Raw genomic sequence first — 27,818 nt, 5'->3', positions numbered from 1 at the left:
AGATCTACCTGCACTTATATTCATCCTTCCCTCAAAGTGGCATACATTGTCTTCTGCCCCATTTTATTCTCCATCTATTCTATGAGCTAGGGTTAGGTCCAAAGGGACAGTTACTGACTCAAGGTCCATCAAGGGAACTTCATGGCCAAGCGAGGACAGACCTAGTGGCACCAGGGGGGCACAGCTGGGCAACTGCTCTTTCAACTGCTCTTCTGCCACCTCCAGTTCTTACCATGCTGTTTGCAGAGACTTTAGCTGCTCATTCACCAATAGCAGACTTCTACAGGGCAGAGGGGAGGAAGGATGAGAGAGAGAGAGAGAGAGAGAGAGAGAGAGAGAGAGAGAGAGGAGCAAGGGTCACCCATTATGTGGCTAGGACGCCCGTACAAACCTGCAGCCACCCCTGAGTGGGACTTTGAACCTTGTCTATTCAGTGTAATACAACATCCCAACAACTACACACCAGTCTGGGTGCTTTATTATTCTGCAGAAACTAGGTAATACAGAACCCTTCCCACATGCAAGGACAGAACATGCATCTTCCACCTCTGAGCACAACTCTAAATTGTGGCAGGAGAAGGGCAAGTCCCTTTCCCTTCCCCTCTTGTTGCTTCTCTGAAATGCCCTTGGATCGAAGATGGCCTCTGCTTCATAGCTGTATAAGGATTTGAGCTGAAGTTTCCAAATTCATTTTATTGTCTAATGTATAGGAGATGTTCTAATCTAGACACCCTGTTATAACATGAGGTTAGGATATTAAACAAGGAGGCTATTAAACATTTTCTGCCTACTTGAATAATAGCTTCCATGAAAGAGGCAGGTTGGAATATTTGCAGTGCTATTTCATACTATTAGAGGCTTTGTCCATGTGGAAGAGGCAACTTATTTTCCTGGAGGACCACTTTGGCAAGCAACTTTTGGCTCTTAAAAGCCCTGCCAAGAAGTAGCTCTTTTCCACACCACAGCTGGGCACTAGGTGATGGGTGCAGAAAGGCACATTTGATCTCCAGATTTTGACCCCTAAGATGCATAAACATAAGAGGGGAAAGAAAAGATTGCATTCAATGGTATCACCCAAGTAATGGAAAGGCTTCCATTAGCAGAATGTGGAAGAAGTTTTCAACAATTTCTCCTTTCCCTGCAGCCCGCCCAACCTGCTAAATCTGTTCTGGAGAATCCCACAACTCTTTGGAGCAAATTTAAATCTAAATTTAAATCTCTAAATTCACCCCAGAGAGTTGTGGAACTTTGCAGGGTGGAGGGGCTGCAGGGGGAGGGGGAAGAGCTGAAAACGACTTCCTCCCCCATTTTTAGTGTATTTTTCATCTTTTTTGGAAGCCGCCCAGATTGGCTGGGGAAACCCAGCCAGATGGGCGGGGTACAAAATATTTTTATTATTATGCTAATGGAAGGAAGCCTTTTCATCAATTGAATGATACCATTGAATATAACCCTCCTTTAACTCCTTACAAACTACTGAAAATTAACACCAATATTTCTACAACCAAATAACTATATACTTCTAACTGTAGCTGACACAGAACTGAAAAGAGATTTGCAGAAGGCTATGGCTGCAACTGTAAGAAGTAAGGTACACATACCCATTTTGCAAAACTACTCTTTGTTTTCACCATCTCCTCCTAAGCTTCATGTATTGATTTTCCCCAGTTAGTGCAGGACTCTGGGAATTTTGATTTCCTTTCAATTTATCTTGTAACTCTAGCAGCTTCACCCATGGGTGGGTAGTTTTAGCAGCTCAGAAAGCTATTAAGCTGAAGCTGTTTTTTTGACAGTGCAAAACAAGGGAATAAAGAAATGACAGCATGCAGAGGCAGGGGAAAATAAAGTATGAACATTAATGCTAAATATAGAAGATAAAAACTAATTAAGTCAATTTATGCATGTTTGCATCATTGCCTCCTCTAATTCAGTTTTGGAAGAAGTATGTGAGTAACAACATACAAGGCATAAGTAACTACAATATTTATTTTCATGTTAATCTAGCCCTTCCCAACGAGTTTAGAAGACAGTATGTTTCAGAAAAAGCATTTTTATAACCCTATTCAACAAAGAATAAAACTGTATGAAGAACTGATGAAAAGCTGATATGCAACCTCGGAGCAGAACAAAAAGCAATATGTTAATCAGAAGCCAAAAAGTTTGCTTCAACACCTCTCTAAATGGAGGTATAGCAGCGATTTGGGTACTAAGAACACATTACATATTATAAGGAGAACAGAGAAAAGGTTCACAGTATTAACTCATACTGTGGAATTCTCAGATATCACAAAGAAATGAAAGCTTTGAGAAAATGCAAGTGAGCCACAGATTTAAGATTTAAAAGTCTTGCTAATCCCTGACTTTTCCACATCATATAATTAATTCCCACCCTACACTTTTTTATTTCCCTCTTGCGCCTACTGAACTGCATATTCTGCCACCCTTGGAATTATATCAGCTGCAGAATGTTCCTTTAGGTTACAGCAAAGCATAAAAGAATTATTATTACTCCCAAAGAATTGCTAGCAATATTGTCAGGACCCAATATACAGGAGAATGTGCCCAGGCTTTGCATGGAGGTTTTTTAACTCAACGTTACCTGTGTGTGCACAGTTGCTGAAATATGGGGCGTGAGTTGCAGTTGGAGATGAGCTTAAGCTGGAAGATGAATTTGAGGGGAAATCAGCCAGGGCCTGTAATAAGGCCAGAGCAGAAGATCAGGTTCCTTGTACTTTATACCTTGCCCACCCAAAGGATTGACATGATGCAACAATCAGAGAGGTCATTGCTGCATAGCCCTTCTATATCTGCTCTGGGGCTTGAGCACCCATAATCCAAAGTAGTTTACAAGGCATGGCTTATGTGCAGGAGACACATACTGTGCAGTAGGATGGGGAAGGAGAATTTGTAGAGATTATCATATAGTTTAATAAGGAGCTAGGTACTTACTTAAAAAGTAAATAAGACAAAGAAATAAAGACTAATTTATTTCACTCTTCATAACTCTGTATTAATAGTACATTTCCAAGCACAGTTCAAAGTGTTGGTGCTGACCTTTAAAGCCCTAAACCAGGGGTAGGCAACCTAAGACCCGGGGGCCGGATGCGGCCCAATCGCCTTCTCAATCCGGCCCACGGACGGTGTCAGCATGTTTTTACATGAATAGAATGTGTCCTTTTATTTAAAATGCATCTCTGGGTTATTTGTGGGGCATAGGAATTCGTTCATTAAAAAAAATAATTCAAAATATAGTCCTGCCCACCACATGGTCTGAGGGACGATGGACCGGCCCACGGCTGAAAAAGGTTGCTGACCCCTGTCCTAAACACCCTCAGCTCTGTATACCTATCTCCACCCCCATCGTTCAGCCCGGACCCTGAGGTCCGGCTCCATGGGCCTTCTAGTGGTTCCTTCATTGCAAAAAGTGAGGTTACAGGAACCAGGCAGAGGGCCTTCTTGGTAGTCGCACCCGCCCTGTGGAATGCCCTCCCATCAAATGTCAAGGAGATAAACAACTATCTGACTTTTAGAAGACTTCTGAAGGCAACTCCATATGGGGAAATTTTAAATGTTTGGTGTTTTACTGTGCTTGGTGTTTAAATTTGTTGGAAGTTGCCCTGGAAAACCTTCCAAAGCAAGGAAATGCTCATTGATTTGGGGGCTGGTTGGGGATGGAGGACGTATTAGACAAGACATATTAGAGACAACAGCCAGCAGCCACAGAAAACCTGAAAGCAAAAGGTTTTCCTGTGTGGACCTGTGCAAGAGGTCTGTGGTGATCACACAGGGTCCCCGGATGTTTAACGGTCTATTGATCCCTGTGCCACCACTGTGCCCGCTTCCCTGCTGCCACCAACCCGTTACTCTCGGGTACACACTGAGTCCAGACAGTTGTTTAAATTGAACGAAATAAACAAGTTTGCTTTATAAGCATTAACAAGTTTATGGTTTCTCAGATAAAATTTCCTGTCAGTTTCTTAACTTTAGTTTCTTTACCGGCCTATACCTTCCTAATACCTTCTGACTGATTATATCAACTGTTTGACTGACTCCTCTTAACAGATTCTCTTGCTCTCCCACATCAAACTAGCCCAACCCACAGACTTATCCTCTCTGTCCCTTCTCTAACTCCAGACTGACTTCTTAACAACTCTAACTCCTGGCCTTGGGTTCCTATTGGTTAGTCATTTTACAATGAGTTAACCCTTTCCTTATGAACCTAGTATGATGTCACACACCTAGGAGGGCAAACGCCACAAGGTCCATTACACAGCAGGTCTCCCAAGTCCAACAAAAAGGACACAAGGGCTCCTAGCTTTACAGTGCAAAACCTAGAATAAGCAGAAGAAGAGGAAGAAAATAATAGGAATGGGAGAGGCTGACTTATACCATGTTAGAGCTTTGATCCATCTAATTCAGTATTATCTGCACTGATTGGCAGAGGCTCCCCAAGGTTTCTAGAGAGGAGTCCTTCCCAGCCCACTAGCCTGCCATGAGGCATTGTGGCCCAAAATGCTCTTTGGATAGGAATTCTCCTTTTTCTATCCTTTCCGCAGGAGTGCGCAGCCCACTGACCACATACAAAGCCCACCCACTCGCACACTCTATAGGTTGGCCAACCAGGTCATTTGAAGCGCCTACAAGTCAGCAGAATACATCCTTTTTTATATATTTTACCTCCTAACTCACCATATACTGCTTCTCTGCCAGCTGCTCGCCTAACTGTCTCGCATCATATTTCATGGAATCCACTAAGTACATTACATTATATATCACAAGGTGCATTGTTTTGTACCAAATCGCTGGCTATTACAGTCCCTCCAGTTGACTGCTGTGTCTGGGCTGAACGCTGGAAGTCTACAAGATGAATTTTTTATCACCTTTGACATGCTCGCCACTCTGCAACTGCTGGAGCAATACAATGTCACTCACAAGGTTATATCTGTCACTCAGCTAAATCACTCTTCATTCTACCTTCTGTGAAAACATTCCTGCCACCTATTCTGCTTGCTTTCAAGGGAAGCAAACTAATGGTAGGAACCATTCAAGAGAACTTGATCCTAATTTTATGACATGGAGACATCTCTGCTTGAGCGTTCTCCCTAAAATCAACAGAACTAACTTCCAAGTTAATGCATTTGGATTGGTGTATAATACTTTCCCATGACAAACCAAAAACATACGTTCATAAAGTGACCTGTTGACAAATAATCAACATACACGTTCAAGGATTACAGCTGGAGCAGAAAGCAGGATTCACTTGATGCCTTTCTTAGTACTCTCGTTTTGAATACAGTGGTACCTCAGGTTACGTACTTAATTCGTTCCAGAGGTCCGTTCTTAACCTGAAACTGATCTTAACCTGAAGCACCACTTTAGCTAATGGGGCCTCCTGCTGCTGCCGCGCTGCAGGAGCATGATTTATGTTCTTATCCTGAAGCAAACTTCTTAACCTGAAGCACTATTCCTGGGTTAGCGGAGTGTGTAACCTGAAGCGTATGTAACCCGAGGTACCACTGTACATGCAATTTACTCCAAAATTATACAAAGAAAGTTGTTAAGATACTATAATACATTTAAAATAAACCAGAAAAGACCACACCCTCACTAAAAGACATATCAAAACACACTATTATAAATATTTATTGGTTGATGGCAATAATGCTTTGCTCAACCTGGTTTATTAAATAAACGTTGGTGTAAATGTAGATAATTGTTGTGCTTTCTCTTCTCCTCCCTTCTTTGGCAATATATGGGTATTTATGTCCATACTGAAAATGAGTAAAAAATACATTTAAAATGTTATCATTAGTGATGTATTTGAGGAACCAGCTGAAAACTTTGCTATTTCAGAAAGCTCTCCCATGAGGCAATACCTTGCAATTTAATGTCCTGTACACATTTTAATACTGTTTGTTCTGATTTTATTGTTCCTCTGTGTATCACAGATATTATTTATGATCTGTAGAATAAAAACAAGTTACATCAATAAATAGGCACATCTCTGGAATTTGTCACCAGAACTTTACCCATGTGTAAGACTGCAGAGTTGTCAAAGGCACCCTTATGCCCTGTGAATATTTTACATTGTTTTGTTCACTTCTGTGTCCTCTGAGCTTTGGGAAAGTAAATTATAAAGTTTATTCTTTGAAGTTGGGCTGGTGCGCTCTGAAACTTCCCAAGAAACCAGACAGACTGACAGAAGGGTCATCCTGTGTGGTGGCAGCCTATCGCAATCCTTATTTTTTAGGCGGGGGGGGGGGGGGGAGCCCTTATACAAAAAGGGTTTGTCCATCAAGTAAAAGCTCCTGCCTCCCTGCCCAAGGATCCATTGGGCCTTTGTTGTGAAGACAAAGGGGAAGCCCATTTATGCAGTCCTAAACTCCTTAGAGAAAGGACAATATTAAAAGGCAGTAAATAAATAATGTGTGCATATGCATCCTTTGAAGAATGATCTATAAACGCTAAGTGGTGCTTCTTATTTTCTATTTATTACTAAATTAAATTTGGAACAGGCAGCAGTGGAGAGGTTTCATTCAAGCTGGCAACTTCCATGTAACATCACACTCTGTTTAACTCCGTTTTAAGTAGACACAGAGCCCTGTGCAAAGCGAAGTGCCAATTCACACATGCTTGCACATTATTTCATTTTTTTGACATTTCATTCTTGATGCTGAACATGTGACTCAAAGCAGTACTGTCTACAATTGTATACAAGTTCCATTTGTGACAGCTTGTCTCATCCTCACATGCACACAGTAGCATCGAAAGTGAAAAACAGCTATGTGAGAATCTACCCTAAAGTTGCTTGTCTAAATTCCATCTGGATATATCATCCCCTGGTAACCTTCTTACTTGTACTTGACACTTCACAATATAAACTTGGACCATGTTTTTAGATTTTTATCTGCAAGTGAGACAATCCTATTGTCTGTTACAGAGCTTGGAACTGTGTGAAATCACTGGAATTAAGTCTCATTATATTGCCATAGATGTTGGAACATCATTATAAAAAACAGAGTATTTGAACATCGAAATGCCCTGCATAGGGTATTCTAATATTTGATTGGAATAATAACCACATACAGTGGTACCCTGGTTTGCATACATTTTGGATTACAAACACGTCAAACCTGGAAGTGTGTGTCCCAGTTTGCAACCTTCTTTTGGATTACAACCCATTTTTTCTGGATTACAATTTTTTTTTGGAGGCCCCATTTGCGAAAGCAGGGTTACAACCTGTTTTGGTTTCCAAACGGACCTCCGGAATGGATTAAGGTTGCAAACCAAGGTACCACTGTGTATCAGTCATCAGATCACCACAGCCTACATTTCAGCTGCTTCTGGATGAATAACAAAACCAGATTTGGCATTAGGCAACTACTTCAGACTCATGCTGCAATACCTCCCTCCTTGTGTCAGTCCATTTCCAAATAATCCTTAGGTATTACTGTTTTTTTGGCTTTAAAAACAAAAACAAAGCACAGACAGGAGGCTTTAATTAAAGGCTTCCAAGAAGATAATTTATTTTCTAACAACTCATATGCATTCCCTAATTAAGAATAAAAGCAGCACCTACTGGAAACTTGCCAGTGTAATGCCAAGACCAGCTGGCTTAATATGTGTTTGAAAATCTTTAATTTGGAAGAAATATCTGACTGACAGGAAATTTAGTCTCTGGTCTTTCTCTCCCTGTTTAAAATCTAGAAGGATATTCCCCATGGGAATTAATTTTTGCTTCTTTCAAATATGTGTGATGCTTTAACCTGCCAGCAAACTGCGCCTGCAACTCCCCAAGTCAGCTGTCAATCCTATCCATGTTTGGTCCTGATCCGCTTCAACAGCTTCTTGCTCAACAAAGATAAGCTCTGCGAACAACAAAAAAGGAGCAATTCTGTGTAGAAACATAAAAAAAATGCACTTCATCTACTATGGTTCTGATGCTTGTGATTTTTTTAATATTAAAAAACCCTAATGGGAGGGGTGTCTTTTATTTTATAAGAAAAGGTAATAATATATGGTCAAATTAAACAAAAACAAATAATGAACAATTTTTTTTAAAAAAAGGATAGCTTTTGTTTAAATTCCAGTATGCCACAAAAACCTGAAAAAGGCCAAATAACAGATGTCTCTTTTATGGCCTCTCTATTCTATGGCACAGGACCTTTGCTTCTATCCGTGCTTAACCATGTGCAAAATCTCAAAGTGTTCCACCCCTGTGATTCCACTCCCTTCTCAAAAGAGCATTTTCCTTTCTTTCAGCTCTGAATTAATTGACACACATAAAAGTTATTTAGCTGAAGCAAGACGCACGCTTTATGTTCGAGGACTATTCCACAGTTCTCCCTGGGCTGAAGTTGTAATGTAATGGTACGGCATTTGTGAATACCCATTAGCTTCTGAGTTCAGTGACTTTCAGGTGGTGTTTATGGTGGTTTGCACCAGTGAACTAATAATTAGCTTTAAAAATGAATCACATCTCCCTGTTACAGCTGTGCTGCGTTTTCAGTAAGGAAACTGTCAGGGAACTGCCATCGGAGAGTCAGGTGGTGGAAGGGCTCAAGGAGGCTAAGAGAACCTCAGATGCTGAGGAAGGAACCAGCAGGGGGAGAGGGAGAGTTCCTGCAGAAACTCAGGCGGAGGGATGGCTCCAAGATGCTTCCAGTGAGAACAGCGGGGAGGGCTCAGGACCTCCGCTGGGGACGCCCACTCCGCGCAGGAAACTGTCACGCAGAGAATCCAGACGTAGAGTTTCCGTTAAGGAACTCTTATGTTGGCGTAAATTCCAGAAGCGTCCACTGACGGATTCTGCCAGCGATTGAGGGAGTCATGCTTTGAGGGCTCCCGTAAAGGCAGAACTTTGAGACCTATGCAAAGCTCTGAGGGATTCAGCTTTTACGCACAAGCAGCTCATTATCCCATCACAGAAACTAAGCTGTTCCTTCTTTCACAGTGCTGTGAGGAGGGTTCATGCTTATGTGCCAATGGAAGCCAAACAAGGGAATGTCTAGCTGGGTACTTAAGGCTTTGTATTGTGAAATAAAGGCAGAAACCAATATTTCTAGGAAACAGAAAATGACTGTTAAAGAAAAAAGCCCTTTGAAAATCACTCCACGTGCCAAAGGGGCATGCCCAAATCTCTCCCTGGATTTGGTTTGCCCTTAGTCATCCTTTGCAAACCAAACATTCTTGGCTTTTGTACTTCAAGGGCGCCTGAGGGCCAAAATGATATAAAAATATTGCGTTTTCTGAAACATGAACCTGAGGAAGCAAGGTGCTTAATGGAAAGCATAATAAAGCAGTTTTTCATGGTTGAATCCACGCAGAACTGGATTCCAAATACGCCAGCGCTCTGCAAGTACATACAAATACCAACCACTTCGTTTCCAAAATGATGAGGATGCCATGATTATTCCAAGCTCGTATAAATTTATATGTGGTTGTATTTCATTGTTTCTGCATTGCACCCTGTGGTGTTTTTTTTTTTCCAGCTGGGGGTAGGGGAGAAGGAAAGTATAGAGAGAATAAAATGTGATGTTTATAAATTTTTTTTTGAAAAAATAGGAAATGTGTTTACAAATTACCACAGTGTTTGCCCTTGAAAATGGCAGAGGTGGGGGCAGTGGACAGACAATGAAGTTAAAATGTTTTCTTTAAAACATTAATACCCCTGACACATTTATCCAAATAATTCTCTGTCACTAGTAACACCCAACAGTCTTACTGACTTGAAATAAAGTAGGTATTATAGTAAGATAATTTTTATTTACAGCATACATTTGAATACTTTGGAGGCCTCATTACGTGAGAAAGGTATGAAGAGTGGGAAAGGCAGAGAACCAAAAATTCCATTTACATCCCATTAGTATCCCAAACTTGTCCTGATCAGACCCAAAATGCTAAACTGGATGTGAACTTTGATGGACTCGATGCAGCAATAAGTGGCCCATATCAATCTCATACCATAACTGCATAACTGGTTTGAAAATTAACAGAGTGGAGGTAGGTCACGCAAAATGTCTCGTTTCCACAGTTCTTATTCTGAATGCAGTTTGTTAACCATAAGCTAGGCTGCTACTTCTCCACTGTTAAGATATAAATCATATGACAAATTATACATTTCAGGAGCTATGCATATGTGAACAATCTCAACTAACTCTCCTTTGATCAAATATTTGGTGTGACAAAACTGATCCAATCACAGCTTTCCCCCTCTGAATTACGGTACTTTGCTGGATTGACACTATAGACTGCACCAGAGCATTTAAAATTCTCTTTCACTCATGTTAAACTATCCTGGTATACAAGGATAAAGGTTAATCATGGCCTGGAAAACCTATACAGCTGTTGAAATTTCAAGCAATAGCCTCAACAATTCTAAGCTACCAATACCAAGAGATGACTATAACCTCATGCTTTTTGTATTTGCTAGGGGGTATGTTTCTGTAGTTGTAGAGATGAAATTGAGGATATTCTACATTGTTTCACAGAACCCATTTTGAAAAGACTGCAAGCACTGGCCAAATCAGCAAAAAAAATCTGTTGACTGGTGAAAAGAAACGTGTGAACTATAGCCAACTTTACCTTGGTGACCATGAAGGAGCAACAAATGAAAACCAAGTAGCACACAGTAGACTAATCTGATTGCTGATTGATGAATGATAGTTGAACTTAACTTCTAACCACCTTTATGGTATATGACAGAACACTTTTTCAGCTGGTTCATTTCATTGTGCTTTGGGCTGTGATTGGCTTCTGTCATATCCTGGTTATGGCCAAAGGCTTTAACCAGGAGTAGCTTATCTTTTTAGGCCAGTGGACACATCAGGGCACTTCTGACGAAGTGTCATGGGCACCAGCCACAAAAATGGCTGCAGGGGAGGCATGGCACAACACAAAATGGCAACCACATTACACCATAAAAAGGCGTTGGCATGCCTCCACCAATGGGGGGAAAGGCACATATATCAGAAATACTATGCTCAGTCAGATACACAATCTCTTTGCGCCTCTCCTCTGTTCATTCAATCCTTACACCCAATGAAATGTGGGAGTATTTAAGAGGGAATGTTCCATGTAAAAGGTAAAGGTAAAGGGACCCCTGACCATTAAGTCCAGTCGCAGACGACTCTGGGGTCGCGGTGCTCATCTTGCTTTATTGGCCGAGGGAGCCGGTGTACAGCTTCCGGGTCATGTGGCCAGCATGACTAAGCTGCTTCTGGCAAACCAGAGCAGCGCACGGAAACGCCGTTTACCTTCCTGCCGGAGCGGTACCTATTTATCTACCTGCACTTTGACATGTTTTCGAACTGCTAGGTTGGCAGGAGCAGGGACTGAGCAACGGGAACTCACCCCGTCGCGGGGATTTGAACTGCCGACCTTCTGATCGGCAAGTCCTAGGCTCTGTGGTTTAACCCACAGCGCCACCCGCATCCCTTATGTTCCATGTAGAAGAGGGTAAACAGGAACTGAGCAGGAAGAGAAACAGTATCTTGAATATTTTGAGAAGATATATAGTGAAACCCTTTGCAGACACTGTGGGAGGTACTGGTGGGCACTCTTAACAAAACAACAACAATCGCATTTGTGCGTTAAAGGCTACTTCACACTTTACATGGCACTGCAGGTATACGAGTGTTGGATCAATATCTGCCACAGTTAATACATCTCTATGTGCCTTAGGTCCCTTTCCTGGTACACAGTCCCCTACATCTTACAGAGGCTTCCAAACAAGAAACGAAAAGGAGCTCAGTACCTAATTTCCAACAGAGGACGAGGCAGAGAGGAAAGAGTGAGACAATGTTGGAATGAAATGTGCAGCAGCCCTGTGAGCACTGCAGTAAGTCTGGCAGTCATTAATAAAACAAGTGCTTTAAAAGACCACAAAGTAAGCATATACAGATAAGTATTATTCAGATCTTCAGGAAGTGTCTGCCGCTCATGGCGGGCGGGGGAGAGAAACACAGCTCTGATTTTAAGAATTCTGCAAGCCCTCCAGTGCTTTAACCACCCGCAGTCTTTAAAAATGCATGTGTGGTCATTTATGGCCACAAGACAAGGGCTCATTTTCTTCTGTCAACACACAAAATATATTTCAAGAGAACTGAAATTTAATCACAAAGATATTTTATCATTTACTTGGGTTTACGTGCTGTTAGAACTGCAGCCAGAAATCACACAGAACAAACCTCAATGCCTGAAGAAAGCAAGTTTAAAGAACACGTTTCTACTTCAGTGGATGGAGAGATTTAACAGGCATGTTGTTCTTAGAGAGACTCCTTTTAAACTTGCAACTTCTCTCCTGGCTGCAGCATTCTGGCTCCTGCATTTAATTACATTAAATTCCACTAAAAATAAAACAATTTTTCATCGCAGCATCCTGCTCTTTCTTTGGGGCACAACCTTCTGCATTCTAGAAGATTTAAGGCCACAATCCCATAAATAATTTCCGGGAATAACCTAGCCTTTCCTGGGAATAATTTAAGAATCTTCTGCGTCACCATGCATAGGATTGCACTGCCAATGTTTTAGAAATAAGAACGTTAGAAATAATTGCAGCTGCAAGGTTTAATCAGTTAGGTGACCAAACTGATTAAAAACGTTTTGTTCAACCATAAAGATGTCCCTAACTAATAGGGCAGGAAGAGAAGGGATGATATCTCTTGTAAGACCATGCCTGCTGTATTACTTGCCACGGGCAGAATATTTCACGCTATGATACAGTACTGTGTTGCATTTTAAGTTGCAAGAGATTCCGACTAAACTTCAGGAAATATTTTCTGACAACAAGACCTGTTCAACAGTGGAGTGGTCTCCCTCGGGAGGTTGTGGACTCTCCATCCTTGGAGGCTTTTAGCAGAGGCTGGATGGTCATCTGTAACAGATGATTTAGCTGAGATTCCTGCATTGCAGGGGGTTGGACTAGATGACCCTCAGAGTCCCTTCCAACTCTACGATTCTATGATTTCTATTTAAGTTACAGTAAAAAAAAATTAAGTTTGTGTCTAATTTAGCATATGTAAATATTATGCAAATATGTGCCCACTTTTCTTTTGTTGATGTGGGAGGCTCCTAAGCTTGGTCTTCAGAGGCAATCAAACAGGAACAGGAAGTACAAGAAATCTAAGAAATGAAGATGCCAAAGCCGTTTTGTCTCTCTGCAGTTAGATCACAGAATGTATGTATATATGTACTGGTATGTATAAAATTTATATTTAAATTTCAGTGATCATTTTCAAAAAATATATCACACTTTTCCTACGGTGAAAGCATCCAAACGTATTTCCCTAAGTAAGCTTAGGCAACACTCAGTCATAAAGTAGAAAGTCTTAGGTTTAGTCTGTGGTTTCTCCAATGAAAGAAAAATCTCTGGTGGGAAAGATCTCTGCCTAAAGCCGTCAAAAGCTGCTAGAAATCAGTTCATGAGACTGGACTAGACATTCCCATGGTCTGACCTGAACCATTATAGAAGTATTCTTTGCAAGGGCTGATTAGATGGGCAGCTGTCACAATTTTGATGTTGTATTTTAATCTTGTTTTAAGTTGTATGTTAATCAATTGTTTTATACCTGGCATTAGCCGCCCTGAACCCGATGTTGGCTGGAGAGGGTGGGGTATAAATAATTATTACTACTACTATTATTATTATTATTATTATTATTATTATTATTATTATTATTATTATTATATTAGCACAGATACATCTAAATTCATTTTCACAAACTGACAACAGGCCTGGTCCTTGCGTATGTTTAGGACCCTCGTTTCAATGAGAGACATTTAAGCACATGTTTAACTCCCACCAAAATCAATGGGATTTAGAAGCGCTTAACTTTTGCTCAGATATGACCTTTGCTTTTCAAAAACCAGCCTCTCTTCTGTAACCAAGTACAAATCCTAATCCTGCTTATATTCAACAAGATTACTGGGAAGAGGAAATGAGCTCCATCACGGTTCCTTTATATTTTTATCCCCAAGTCAACCATAACACAGAGTGTGCGCTTCAGTAGTCAAGGCGCACTGAGAGGAAGTGCCACTGAATGGCTTGTGCCAAAACAAACAGGCAAAGTCTGGAATTTGCAAAACCAAAAATAGATGCAGCTCAGTTAAACCTTCACAGCTCATCTATTTCTCACCGGCAGAGCACAAAAAAAACAAAACCTTAGCAGACTGAAGCAGAAGTCTTCTTTGCAAGGGCTGATTAGATGGGCAGCTGTCACAATTTTATAAGCTGGCATTTTGCTGAAGGTGCAGTTGAGAAAAAAGCTGGATGCTGTCTTGGCAGAGAAACTGAGACAAATGAGGGGGAGAGGGAAGGGGTCATGGAGCCAAAAGGGGGGAGGCAGAGCAAACCACAACTTCACTACCCCCCCCCAACTGAGACAAAAGGCATGGCCCACAGAAGGGACTCTCATAAGTGAAAGACAAGAAAAGTGAAATAGGTAGAGTGGATTTTGGAAAGAAGCATATCTCTCAAACTAAAGCTAGATCAGTTAAGGTTATGCAAGCAGAAAATATTTTTTAGTCACCACAAAGCAATACAAATATCTGAAAAGAGACAAAAACGGAGAGGAGTTGAAGCCATTCTATTAAACAATGTCACAGTCAGCAAAAAACACACAAAAAAAACCCATTTATTTTCACGTGTGTTAAAACTCCTTGAAATTGTCTCTGTAGAGCGCACATTTTATTGCAAGGCTCCCAAGAACATTTCTATTACGGCCAATTTTAACAGAACAAAAATATGGGCCACGTTCAGAGGTCTTAGCAGGACTTTTAAAATATGCACCAAAGAAACCTTCCCTTTCAAGATAAAGACATGTCCAATGTATTTGAAATTAACTCTGCTCAGCTGATGGTAAGCATGAAGATGCTTAGGCCACTTATTTGCTAGAGTTCCTTCAACAGGTTTCCCACATTGGTTGTAATGTGTAGCACTATCCTGAGGGACTATTGCCACAAATAGGGGCAACTGTCCTATTTAGTACCAATATTTTTAATGGATTTTAAAAATAAATAAATAAATAAATACAAATTATCTTAAGACACTGGGTTGGAGCTAGACTAAAGCTAGCTCTTATACACACTTACTTGAAAGTCTTATTAAATTGGATTTACGTCTGAGTAGGCCCACATAGGACTAAACTGTAAGTCAGTTGCACTTTGTTGTTGTTGTTGTTTAGTCGTTTAGTCGTGTCCGACTCTTCGTGACCCCATGGACCAGAGAACGCCAGGCACCTCTGTCCTCCACTGCCTCCCGCAGTTTGCTCAAACTCATGCTGGTAACCTCGAAAACACTATCCAACCATCTCGTCCTCTGCCGTCCCCTTCTCCTTGTGCCCTCCATCTTTCCCAACATCAGGGTCTTCTCCAGGGAGTCTTCTCTTCTCATGAGGTGGCCAAAGTACTGGAGCCTCAGCTTCACAATCTGTCCTTCCAGTGAGCACTCAGGGTTGATTTCCTTCAGTATGGAGAGGTTTGATCTTCTTGCAGTCCATGGGACTCTCAAGAGTCTCCTCCAGCACCATAATTCAAAAGCATCAATTCTTCGGCGATCAGCCTTCTTTATGGTCCAGCTCTCACTTCCATACATCACTACTGGGAAAACCATAGCTTTAACTATACGAACCTTTGTTGGCAAGGTGATGTCTCTACTTCTCAAGATGCTGTCTAGGCCTGTCATTGCCCTTCTCCCAAGAAGCAGGCGTCTTTTAATTTCGTGGCTGCTGTCACCATCTGCAGTGATCATTGAGCCCAAGAATGTAAAATCTCTCACTACCTCCATTTCTTCCCCTTCTATTTGCCAGGAGGTGATGGGACCAGTGGCCATGATCTTCGTTTTTTTGATGTTGAGCTTCAGACCATATTTTGCGCTCTCCTCTTTCACCCTCATTAAAAGGTTCTTTAATTCCTCCTCACTTTCTGCCATCAAGGTTGTGTCATCTGCATATCTGAGGTTGTTGATATTTCTTCCGGCAATCTTAATTCCGGCTAGGGATTCATCCAGCCCAGCCTTTCGCATGATGAATTCTGCATATAAGTTAAATAAGCAGGGAGACAAAATACAGCCTTGTCGTACTCCTTTCCCAATTTTGAACCAATCAGTTGTTCCATATCCAGTTCTAACTGTAGCTTCTTGTCCCACATAGAGATTTCTCAGGAGACAGATGAGGTGATCTGGCACTCCCATTTCTTTAAGAACTTGCCATAGTTTGCCGTGGTCGACACAGTCAAAAGCTTTTGCATAGTCAATGAAGCAGAAGTAGATGTCTTTCTGGAACTCTCTAGCTTTCTCCATAATCCAGCGCATGTTTGCAATTTGGTCTCTGGTTCCTCTGCCTCTTCTAAATCCAGCTTGCACTTCTGGGAGTTCTCGGTCCACATACTGCTTGAGCCTTCCTTGTAGAATTTGAAGCATAACCTTGCTAGCGTGTGAAATGAGTGCAATTGTGCGGTAGTTGGAGCATTCTTTGGCACTGCCCTTCTTTGGGATTGGGATGTAGACTGATCTTCTCCAATCCTCTGGCCACTGCTGAGTTTTCCAAACTTGCTGGCATATTGAGTGTAGCACCTTAACAGCATCATCTTTTAAAATTTTAAATAGTTCAGCTGGAATGCCATCACTTCCACTGGCCTTGTTATTTGCAGTGCTTTCTAAGGCCCATTTGACTTCACTTTCCAGGATGTCTGGCTCAAGGTCAGCAACCACACTACCTGGGGTATACGAGACATCCATTTCTTTCTGGTATAATTCCTCTGTGTATTCTTGCCACCTCTTCTTGATGTCTTCTGCTTCTGTTAGGTCCTTTCCACTTTTGTCCTTTATTGTGGAAATCTTTGTACGAAATGTTCCTTTCATATCTCCAATTTTCTTGAACAGATCTCTGGTTCTTCCCATTCTATTGCTTTCCTCTATTTCTTTGCATTGCTCGTTTAAGAAGGTCTTCTTGTCTCTCCTTGCTATTCTTTGGAAATCTGCATTCAATTTCCTGTATCTTTCACCATCTCCCTCGCATTTTGCTTGCCTTCTCTCCCCCGCTATTTGTAAGGCCTCATTGGACAGCCACTTTGCTTTCTTGCATTTCCTTTTCATTGGGATGGTTTTCGTTGCTGCCTCCTGCATAATGTTACGAGCCTCCATCCATAGTTCTTCAGGCATTCTGTCCACCAAATCTAAATCCTTAAACCTGTTCCTCACTTCCACTGTGTATTCATAAGGGATTTGACTTAGATTGTATCTTACCGGCCCAGTGGTTTTTCCTACTTTCTTCAGTTTAAGCTTGAATTTTGCTATAAGAAGCTGATGATCTGAGCCACAGTCAGCTCCAGGTCTTGTTTTTGCTGACTGTATAGAGCTTCTCCATCTTTGGCTGCAGAGAATATAATCAATCTGATTTCGATGCTGCCCATCTGGTGATGTCCATGTGTAGTCGTCTCTTGTGTTGTTGGAAAAGCGTGTTTGTGATGACCAGCTTGTTCTCTTGACAGAACTCTATTAGCCTTTGCCCTGCTTCGTTTTGATCTCCAAGGCCAAACTTGCCAGTTGTTCCTTTTATCTCTTGACTCCCTACTTTAGCATTCCAATCCCCTATAATGAGAAGAACATCCTTCTTTGGTGTCACTTCTATAAGGTCTTGTAAGTCTTCATAGAATTGGTCAATTTCAGTTTCTTCAGCACAAGTAGTTGGTGCATAAACTTGGATTACTGTGATGTTAAAAGGTCTGCCTTGGATTCGTATCGAGATCATTCTATCATTTTTGAGATTGCATCCCAGTACAGCTTTCGCCACTCTTTTGTTGACTATGAGGGCCACTCCATTTCTTTTATGGGTTTCTTGCCCACAGTAGTAGATATGATGGTCATCCGAACTGAATTCACCCATTCCCGTCCATTTTAGTTCACTGATGCCCAGGATGTCAATATTTATTCTTGCCATCTCATTTTTGACCACCTCCAACTTACCCAGGTTCATGGTTCTTACATTCCAGGTTCCTATGCAATATTTTTCTTTACAGCATTGGACTTTCCTTTCGCTTCCAGGCATATCCGCAACTGAGCGTCCTTTCGGCTTTGGCCCAGCCGCTTCATCAGCTCTGGATCTACTTGTACTTGCCCTCCGCTCTTCCCCAGTAGCATGTTGGACGCCTTCCGACCTGAGGGGCTCATCTTCCAGCGTCATATCTTTTATATGCCTGTTGTCTTTGTCCATGGAGTTTTCTTGGCAGGGATACTGGAGTGGCTTGCCGGTTCCTCCTCCAGGTGGATCACGTTTGGTCAAAACTCTCCACTATGACCTGTTCATCTTGGGTGCCCTGCTCGGCATAGTTCATAGCTTCTCTGAGTTCTTCAAGCCCCTTCGCCACGGCAAGGCAGTGATCCATGAAGGGGCAGTTGCACTTAAGATCCATTAAAATCCACAGAACTCAAGTCTTTAGGGACCTAAATTCAATTAACTTAATTTGGCTTCAGTTCCTTGCTTTTGGGGGAATGTTAGCATTAATATAACCTCTAACACAGTGTTTTTCTACCTTGGGTACCCAGAAGTTGCTGGACTACAACTCCCATAATTCCCAACTATTGGCTAAGCTGGCTGAAAACAATAAGAGTGGGCCTTTTTACTCAGCTAGAGCTCCCCCCCCCCCCAAAAAAAAATATATATATATCCAAAAACACACACATTGAGATACTATTCTAAACAATAATATAAACAACAATAATATAAAGATCATGGCATTAATGTAATCTAGGAAAGCACAACAAACAGTGGAAACCAGATATTACTTGTGTAGGCTTAATTGCTCCATAATATGCTCTCTTGAGAACACTAGTTAATGGAAGAGAAGAAAAAGAAAAAGAATTGCACAGGTTTCTAGATCAAATCTGTAATTAGCAAAGGTAATACTTTTGTACCCGCAAAATGCCCTGAAGCTAGTCTCTAGGTTTTCTATTAACAACTCTGATTGCTTCTAATTCTTCTTGAAGTATTCTGAAAGCAACTCTGTAGATAACATCACAAAACCTTTTTTTTATTAAGCCACAAAGCCCACTACACAGATTAAAAATCACAAAAAACCTCATGAAATGACACAATCAAAAGATTAATCGTAGAATTTCTACATAGAGAAGGAAGGCATCACTGTGAATATGAAACGCCAGCAGCTATAGACAGACCTCCAAATAAAACGAGGCATGACATGGGAGACGTATGAACTGCCCTCTCTTTTTAAAATATATTTACTGAAATATAATGGGGGGGAGGCTATAAAGTTCATTAGAGCATCAGTAGAAGAGGAGGACGTAACCCTTTTCCTGTGGGCTGTTTTTCCAATCATATTAACCCCACAGCTGCTCCGCCCCAAAACCTACAATTTAAACAGTTAAACAGCCCCTCTTTCCCTACAGCTATACTAAAATTACAACTGCATTTCAGATTATTATTATTATTATTATTAAGAAGTGCAAGATCATTTATAGGTCTTCTACATCACACCTAAATTTGACCCTCAGACCACAGAATTCATGTTACACCACTGAGAGCAGAATTAATGGTTAGCGAGTCATCTCCCATCTTTCTGGCAGGAGTCCATAAAGCCCCTTCAATATTGTCATCAGTGTCACTCAAAATAATTAACTCCACCAATATTTCATTTATTTTTTTTATGCATTTGTGATTAACTCCTACACCTGATTTGGTATTTTCACTGGTCTGTAAACACTAGCAAACTGTTTCAAAATAGAGGTCTGTTATTATTTAATTACCGGTAAGTCCGGTGTTTTCTTTCATCCCCAGGTCCATTCAGATACTTTAAACAGTCATTGACAAAGCCTATATGCAATAAAGATCTTTCTGAATTTTCCTAAGGGGTTCTGCTTTGCCTTAAACAGATTGAGAGTCAAGTCAATTTTAAGTAAAACATTTAATGCTAATCAGATGGAAATAACTTATGTAACTATGAATACTGTATAACTTAAGCTAAAGATAGCACTTGCCAGTGTCCGACCTCCTTCTCAACTTTTTTCTTTGTTAACAGATAAATAGAGGTTCCCCAGCCCCCTTCTGATCTACTGGTTTTCTATGGAAGGATCTACTGTATGCAGTCATACACTCAGCACTGAATCATAAAAGGTAAAGGGACCCCTGACCATTAGGCCCAGTCGTGACCGACTCTGGGGTTGCGGCGCTCATCTCGCTCTATAGGCTGAGGGAGCCGGCATTTGTCCGCAGACAGCTTCTGGGTCATGTGGCCAACATGACTAAGCCGCTTCTGGCAAACCAGAGCAGCGCACAGAAATGCCGTTTACCTTCCCGCCGGAGGGGTACCTATTTATCTACTTGCACTTTGATGTGCTTTCGAACTGCTAGGTTGGCAGGAGCAGGGGCCGATCAATAGGAGCTCACGCCGTTGCAGGCATTCGAACCGCCAACCTTCTGATCGGCAAGTCCTAGGCTCTGTGGTTTAACCCACAGCGCCACCCACGTCCCTACCAACTGAGCTATGTTGGACTATATACATGCAGTTATGGCGCTGAAGCTTAGCTTGGGCATTTCCATTTCCTGAATGGGAGACAGATGCACATGGGATTCTCAGTCTCCTTACTTGAACTGTGCAATAAAGTAGCATCTCAGACACACACAGAGAGAAACACTTCCTCCATATCAGCTCTCCCTTAAATGCTGCATAGTTTTAGTAATTATTCATATATTAAGAATAAAACAACTGCAGCATGCTTGATCAATATTCCAATCTAGTAAGAATCCAGATTTAATTACAAATGGCACAAATGCTTTTGCACAGCTATTAGCCTGATCTGCTCTTGGTTGTGCAGCTGCTGCGTACTACCCAACACACATCGGGAGTCTTATTTTAAATCCTGACACATGCATACCAGTAAAATAATCCAGACTCGAGACTTCCTCTGCACTTCCTGAAGCGTATATCAGCACCTTCACAAGAGTGACGCAATGTAGCAAATAGAAATTAGGATCCAAAGGCTCTGGATCGAGAGGTGCAGATCAGCTTTAGCATACAGTGCTTTAAACTGAATACCAGCTATGCCAAATTTATATCAAGCTTTATTATTTGACATTTGAAACTTCCAAATGGTTTTAAGCCAAAACTAGAGCAGAGCTGAAGTTTCTTGGACGAGAGTTTTCTGAGAACATTTCAGATTTCTCCCTCTCACACGGGGGGGGGGGGGGTTAAGTTTGGGTGATCTTTTGTGAACCCTCTCCACCATATTTTTGTTGGCCATGCATGCAATGCCTGGACAATGGTATGTCTGGAGATCTGGGATACAAAATCTGTATTGGCCAAGCTGCCAACACAGTTGCTACTGCTACCACTTGCAATGGCAGTAACAAGGAGTGGAGGATAAATTGGAAAGGAAAGAAAGACTTCATTTTTTTTCCAGGAAAGTACTTTGATGTACTTCTCCAATTGTGTTTTACGAATAAAATAAATAAATCAGATTTCGGCATTAAAAAAAGAGGCATTTATGCATATATTTCAAACCCATGAGAGACTGGAATGCAGGGGGCGACTGAATGACTAACTGAATGCACTGTGAAAGCAAATATCTCTTTTCATTGGTGGGAGGGAGAAAGCTTGCTTTTCTGGACTATATGACAGCACCAGACGTACACTCCTGCCTGCCTCTCCCTGGCTACTACCCACTTCCCAACTCACAGGCTAGAGTCAAATCCGCACATCTCTCTCTCTCTCTCTCTCTCTCTCTCTCTCTCGTGACACTCTCTTGAACTTTGGGCTGGATTTGTAATACCAAACAGGTTGGCTCCAGGACAAACATAAGCAACATCAACCAAAGCTTTGCTTTATATTAAGGTGCATTCACATCAACACAGTTGGTGGTGACTGTCATGCGACAGGTTTATCACATGCAAGGATCCATCTCCTTTGATGGGCACAGCATCCACATGATGAAAAGACCTTATTCATTAAAATATAGCAGACATATCATGTGGATATTGTGATTTTACATTAGAGACACGCTTCTGCAAATCTATCTTTATTTAGGGAAGTCTTGGACAACTTTTATCCCATATGTGGAAGTAGTGTTGCAATGGCAGAGTATGAGAACCCCTAGAGCAGAGCTTTCCAAATTATGCGTCGCGACACGTTAGTGTGTCGGCTGCAGGGTGCAGGTGTGTCGCACAAACATTCCCCCACACTTCTCCTGGGGCTGGAAAGGGGTTACTTTAACCTCCAGTTTGCTAGTAAAACTGAATTACTGTGTCACAAAATGATGTATGTCTAAAAAAGTGTGTCACCAACATGAAGTTTGGAAAGGTCTGCCCTAGAATACTTATGATATGTTCTACTTTATCAAGACAAATCATAAGCATTGCTTGGTGCAGGATGCAGGTGGTCAGCTAATGAAAATATTAACTACAGGAAATGAATTGCATCTGTGTTTCTCAGGTTTGGGACCTGGTTACCATAGAAATTGAGTGGAAGATGGCAAACAGACCATGCACCATCACAGGAATTAAAATTGATCACATTAGGCCAAGGGACAATGATTTTTATCGCGTATTTTGAGTTTCTATCTTGTATTTTTGTATCTGTGTGAACTGCCTTAAGATCTTTGGATGAAGGGTTGCGTACAAATTTTATAAATAAATAAATGTCACCTAATAATTTTAGTTCTAAAAAAAGCTATGGAGATAGGCTTATATAGGTGGGCAGAAGTCAGATCCCTTTTACTTACTTTATGTATTTATTATCATACATATGTACTGATTATCATACATGTCTGATTTATATGCACACACATAAATGTCACTGGAAATTACAAAATGATTGTCAGAAGAAGACCATGATTACAGTGCATCTGCTTTAATAATAATAATAATAATAATAACAACAACAACAACAACAACAACAACAACAACAACAATAATAATAATAATAATAATAATAATTTATACCCCGCCCATCTGGCTGGGTTTCCCTAACCACTCTGGGCGGCTTCCAACAAAGTATTAAAATACAGTGGTCTGTTAAACAAGCTTTGACTGTTTCTGTAATATGCCCCACTGTGTTATTTGCCAATGCATCCTTGCTTTAAGGCCTTCCATGAAAATCTAGATACATCCTGTACATTTCTTAAGAATGGGTACTAGTGGATCAGTAACCTTCAGGTCTCCTACCTTCCTGCGTCATTTGAGAAAGCAAGCATCTGAATGGACTAGAGGCTGTAAAACCTCCCTCATTTCTTCCTTCTTAATTGAAATCCAAGTCATCTGGTGGACTGTTAACTTCTAATAGTTCCTGAGACCAAGCATGTTCAGAGATGTAACACCTTAAACATGGAAAGAAAGATATACCGTATATGTCACCTAGATGTACATTCTGATTTCTTGTGGAAATATGCTTGCTCAATTCTTTTTAAGCTTGCAGTTTTAAAAACCAACTTCACTTTCCTTTGCTGTTCTTACTATCTCTTCCCTTGTTGCCTTTCCGTTTTAAAAGAGTTTTACTACTTTGACCTTCAACTTGGTGGTGTTGTTTTTTATTGCTTACCTACTGTATAATTGCATGGTTCAATGTATAAATTGTTCTTGGATAGATACATTAGAAAACCTGCTATCATACTCTTTTCCTGGATGCTGCAGGAGCCAGAGAGAGAACGGTTGTGTCAAATGGTTACTGGCCTGGAGGCTATTAAAACTTTTATTTTAACAACACAGCAGAGTTGCCAAAAAGAACCAGGCAACAGACCCCAGACTCTTAAGGGCTCTTGCGCAATAATTTTAAGAACATGGACTGATGTAACACAGAATTGCACATTACAGTGCAGCTGTATACTTTTCTACTAAAAACCAAGCCTCATTGTGTTACCACAAGTGTGTATGTAGGATTACAACTCAAGTCCGCATACAATCTGTGATTTTCAATGTCCATTAATGTCAATGGTCTAGTCTCAGTAGGACTTCGCTTGATATCAGCAGGTAACATTTGTGCCAAAACAAAATGATAGGTATTGACACAGATGGTGTAGTTGTAGTGCATGAGCTAAAGAAACCTCAGTCATTAAAGAGAGCTTTTAATATAGTATAATGTACTCAAATTAACCTTAAGACTTAAATAATTAAGGATTCCCATTTGAATAACTACATTCAACTCAAATTTATTTCTCCCAGTTGTACAGAACACTTATACCAAAGTGGATACTAGACAAACAACATAAAGAGAAAGAAGCATACATTTTAGTAAATCTCACTGGTGTTTACACAGCATCTCTGTTCCATCAATTCAATTTTAAGTAACCCTTTACATGCCATGTGAGAAATGCAGAACACAAGATGCCTGTTAAACATCACATTTTATGGAAGGCAAGATCAGCTAAGAAGTGAAAGTCAACCCGCCCATCAATAATGAACTGAGCTACGAACACACAACATGAGGAGCAGGTGCCCAGGTACCAACTGCATTGCAAGCCTTATGAACAGGGATATCACAACTTGCTCCATCCCTACCTCTGTTCTAGCAGAGGTGTGGTCAGAAGCTCAACAAACTACCATGGCTTCCGTTTTGGAATCTGTTACTCAGGAATTCATTACACTTGTTCAAAAGTTTTCATAGCACCATAGCAACCTCTTATTCCAAGTAAATGAGTTTGGAATTCAGCTGCTGAATTCCAGGGGACATCTGGACAGCAGCAAATGCACAGAAGTAAATTCTGCTGAATTCAGCAGGTTGCTGCACAATTCAAATTTAGACCTCTAGTGCAGTCTTCCTCAATCCGGTGCCCGCCTACCTCCATCAGTCCCAACCAGTGTAGTCAATGGTCTGCGGTTATGGGGAGATGCAGTCAACAACTTCTGGAAGAAACTAGTTTTGAAAAGGTTGCTCTAGTGCAAGGATATCCTGAGTTGACCCCACTTACTGTCAAGCATGTATTCCAGATCTGGGAATTAACAAATCTAAGACAACTGCCAATGAGCCATGAAGAATTTTAACGGAGTATTACAATGACAAGTCAGCATTATTAAACAGAAGATGAAATCTTAAGCACACTTACTAAGTCCTACTGTACTAAAACTTCTCAGACAGTCCATTGCACGACAACTCCAATGACTTCCTATATATCTTCAGAATATTGCCTAGGACAAACAAGGCAACTATCTTAATAAGATAAAATACAAATAAAATAAAATACATTAACACTGTCTTGGAAATGGACAACACAGCAGAACACGGGTCCTGATAAATGTCCAGGTTCAAGATCAGTGGAGGGAGTGAAGCAGCAACGATACCAAGACTTGTCAAATGGCCAAGGCTGAGTTGTATTAGCAACAGGAGAAAAGAGGTTGCAAAGACAGCACAGTTGAGACAAACAGGAATGCTGAGGGGAAAGCAGATTCCAGTAGTGATGGGGGAAGAGAAAAGAGAAAACCACACAATGAAGTCATGTAAAATTGTTCAGAGAGAAGTTTGATTACAGTGCAATCCTATTTGTCTACGCAGGTAAGTTCTACTGGGACTTACAGTACTTCTAGGTAAGCACATAAGGGGTTGCAACCCAAATGTTTGTCCTTGGCATGCGTAGCAAACAGCATTTGAGACTGCAAACCTCTGCTTATGTATCTGAGAGTATCTCCCACTGAACACAGCCCTTATTTCTGAGCAAATATGCTTAGGACTGCACTGCACACGTAGCAAATACTAACATGATCAAACTAAGCCACCACAGATTTAGGCAATACACCATGATGTTACATTTCAAGATAAAATAAATAATATTCAGTTCTAAATTAGATCTGTCGTCCACCAGAACCTGACCATTCAATATAAGTGAACTCAGCAACGCCAATATTCCTTAGCACAGGTAAAAATTAAAGGTAATGAAGCACCTCAAAATTTATAAAAGAGAAGAATCTTAAGTTCCAATTCATAATGCAAATTTATTTCCAGTTTGAATATGTCTATTATGCAGCCACATTACTGGCTATGGCGCTAAAGTGAAAACAATCTGCTTTTTAATTAGCAAGTTCCCATCGTTCCACAGGCTTAAATTAAAGCTCTAAAGTGTATCCCATCAGGCACATCAATGTGTATTAGATTTCAAACATGCCTTTTCATTACATTATTTTAAATATCTCATTAAACAACAATAAGCTGATAAAACATTCTGAAGCCACATGATTCAAGGCCTAGAAGAAACCAACCCACTTCCATGGCTCAATATATTAACTAATAATGAAGACTCTAGCAGATAATTTTTACCATTTAAAAATATGCCATAATTTATTTTTATATGGCATTATTTTTACCATTTTTAAATACGGTAAATATAATTTTTATCATTTTTTAAAGATGGGATTTAAATATGGGAGGAGGGCAGAGAGAAGAAAAGCCATGGTTCATCTGCCCCAGACACCACAAAACATGTCTCTCAATTGACAAAGACTCCCCCCCCCCAAAAAAAAAATGTTACATTGGTAGTCAGGCCTAAAAAGTGGGGTGGGGAGAGGTATTATAAATCAATGCAAAAAAAGCAACACTCACTGAAATATAACTTTGTTTCAAGTGTTTTTGTTATTACTAAAAATGCTACAATCCTGTATGTTTCTCTTTCAACTGATGCCTTTGCATTAATTGTCTGAACACTGAAGAGGTCCAATGCCTGCTTATTCAACATTCTGGTAGAATATTGACTGAACGTATGCCAGAGACCTTTTCCTTTCTCTTTTCTGATGAATGAAATCTGAAAACAACCTTGACTTCAGTTCTAGATCTGTGATCTTTTAAATAAAGCGGGGGACGCCTACAACATTTTCTAGAAGTCACTTCCTTCCACAGCTGCCTTGTTGTTTAAATCTTAACTCACTCTACACAGCCACAATCCTCTGGCATGCCAAAGGGGTTCCCAGAACCACAGTAGGGCAATTCCTTTATTGGGACCAATCAAAATGTTTCGCTAGTCTTAACAAAGGTGTCGTCCGACTGTGGATTTGGGGGTTTTCACTTTATGGATCAACACAGCTGCCTTTGCATTTTCTGTACCTTGGAGAAAGGAATTAAGAGTGCCTGGAAAACCAACAAACTACCAGGACTTTAGCTAAGCAACAATGGCATTCTGCTTCCCCTTATTTGAAAATTGGCAATCTTTCATTCCTTCACACAACAGAGGCACTGCTTCAACCAGGTACTTAAAGGTGCAGGATTATGGCACAAATTTGCATATGCTAATTTTTTATGTCTAGAATGGTGTATAGATGATACTGCACTTGGCCCTGCAAAGTTTTATATGTGAAGTTTGATTAAAAAGGGAGGGGAAGGAATATGGATATTACATTTACAGTATGTTATGGTTTAGGATAAAATTATATGAAAATGTTCTGTAGATGGTACCTAACATCTAGCAGACTGGCAAAAATGTATAAATCAAAATTGAATAAGTGCTGGAAATGTAAAGAAAAAGAAGGTACTTTTTTCATATGTGGTGGTCTTGTAGTAAGGTTAAAGCTTACTGGGAAATAATATATAATGAATTGAAAAATATGTTTAAGATAACGTTTGTAAAAAGAAACCAGAAGCTTTTCTCTTGGGAATTATGGGATCAGAACTCCCAAAGCAGCACAGAAATTAATTTATGTATGCACCTACAGCTGCAATGATGTTATGTGCCCAAATATGGAAAGAAGAAGTCCCAACAAGAGAAGAATGGCTACAAAAATTAATGGAGTATGCAGAAATGGCAAAACTTACTGGAAGAATAAGAATTCAAGACAATAAACTCTTTAGAAAGGAATGGAAATGTTTTATTGATTATTGTAAAAACCTGCAGTTTC

The 27,818-nt window shown here is 40.6% G+C and overlaps 1 protein-coding gene across 19 annotated transcripts in view; it reads right to left on the bottom strand.

The window, feature by feature from the left end:
- Positions 1-27,818, bottom strand: part of APBB2 (amyloid beta precursor protein binding family B member 2) — a 162,038-nt gene that overhangs the window by 132,532 nt on the left and 1,688 nt on the right. For 2 of the 19 annotated variants that reach the window (XM_083754926.1, XM_083754915.1), the window contains exons 1-2: positions 25,046-25,122; positions 23,157-23,323 (exon numbers count right to left, since the gene is read on the bottom strand). The exons of 15 other annotated variants lie outside the window; for them this stretch is intronic. The gene's annotated coding sequence lies outside the window, so the exon portion shown is untranslated. Of the gene's footprint in view, positions 1-1,601; positions 1,773-23,156; positions 23,324-25,045; positions 25,128-25,280; positions 25,370-27,818 lie in introns of those variants that run through there. 2 more of the 19 variants (XM_083754928.1, XM_083754917.1) reach the window with 2 other exon arrangements.

Source organism: Podarcis gaigeae (genome assembly GCF_964106915.1).
Source record: "Podarcis gaigeae genome assembly, chromosome: 9".
Taxonomy (NCBI): domain Eukaryota; kingdom Metazoa; phylum Chordata; class Lepidosauria; order Squamata; family Lacertidae; genus Podarcis; species Podarcis gaigeae.
Note: the sequence above shows the minus strand (reverse complement) of the source record. Positions and strands in the feature narration are given on the sequence as shown.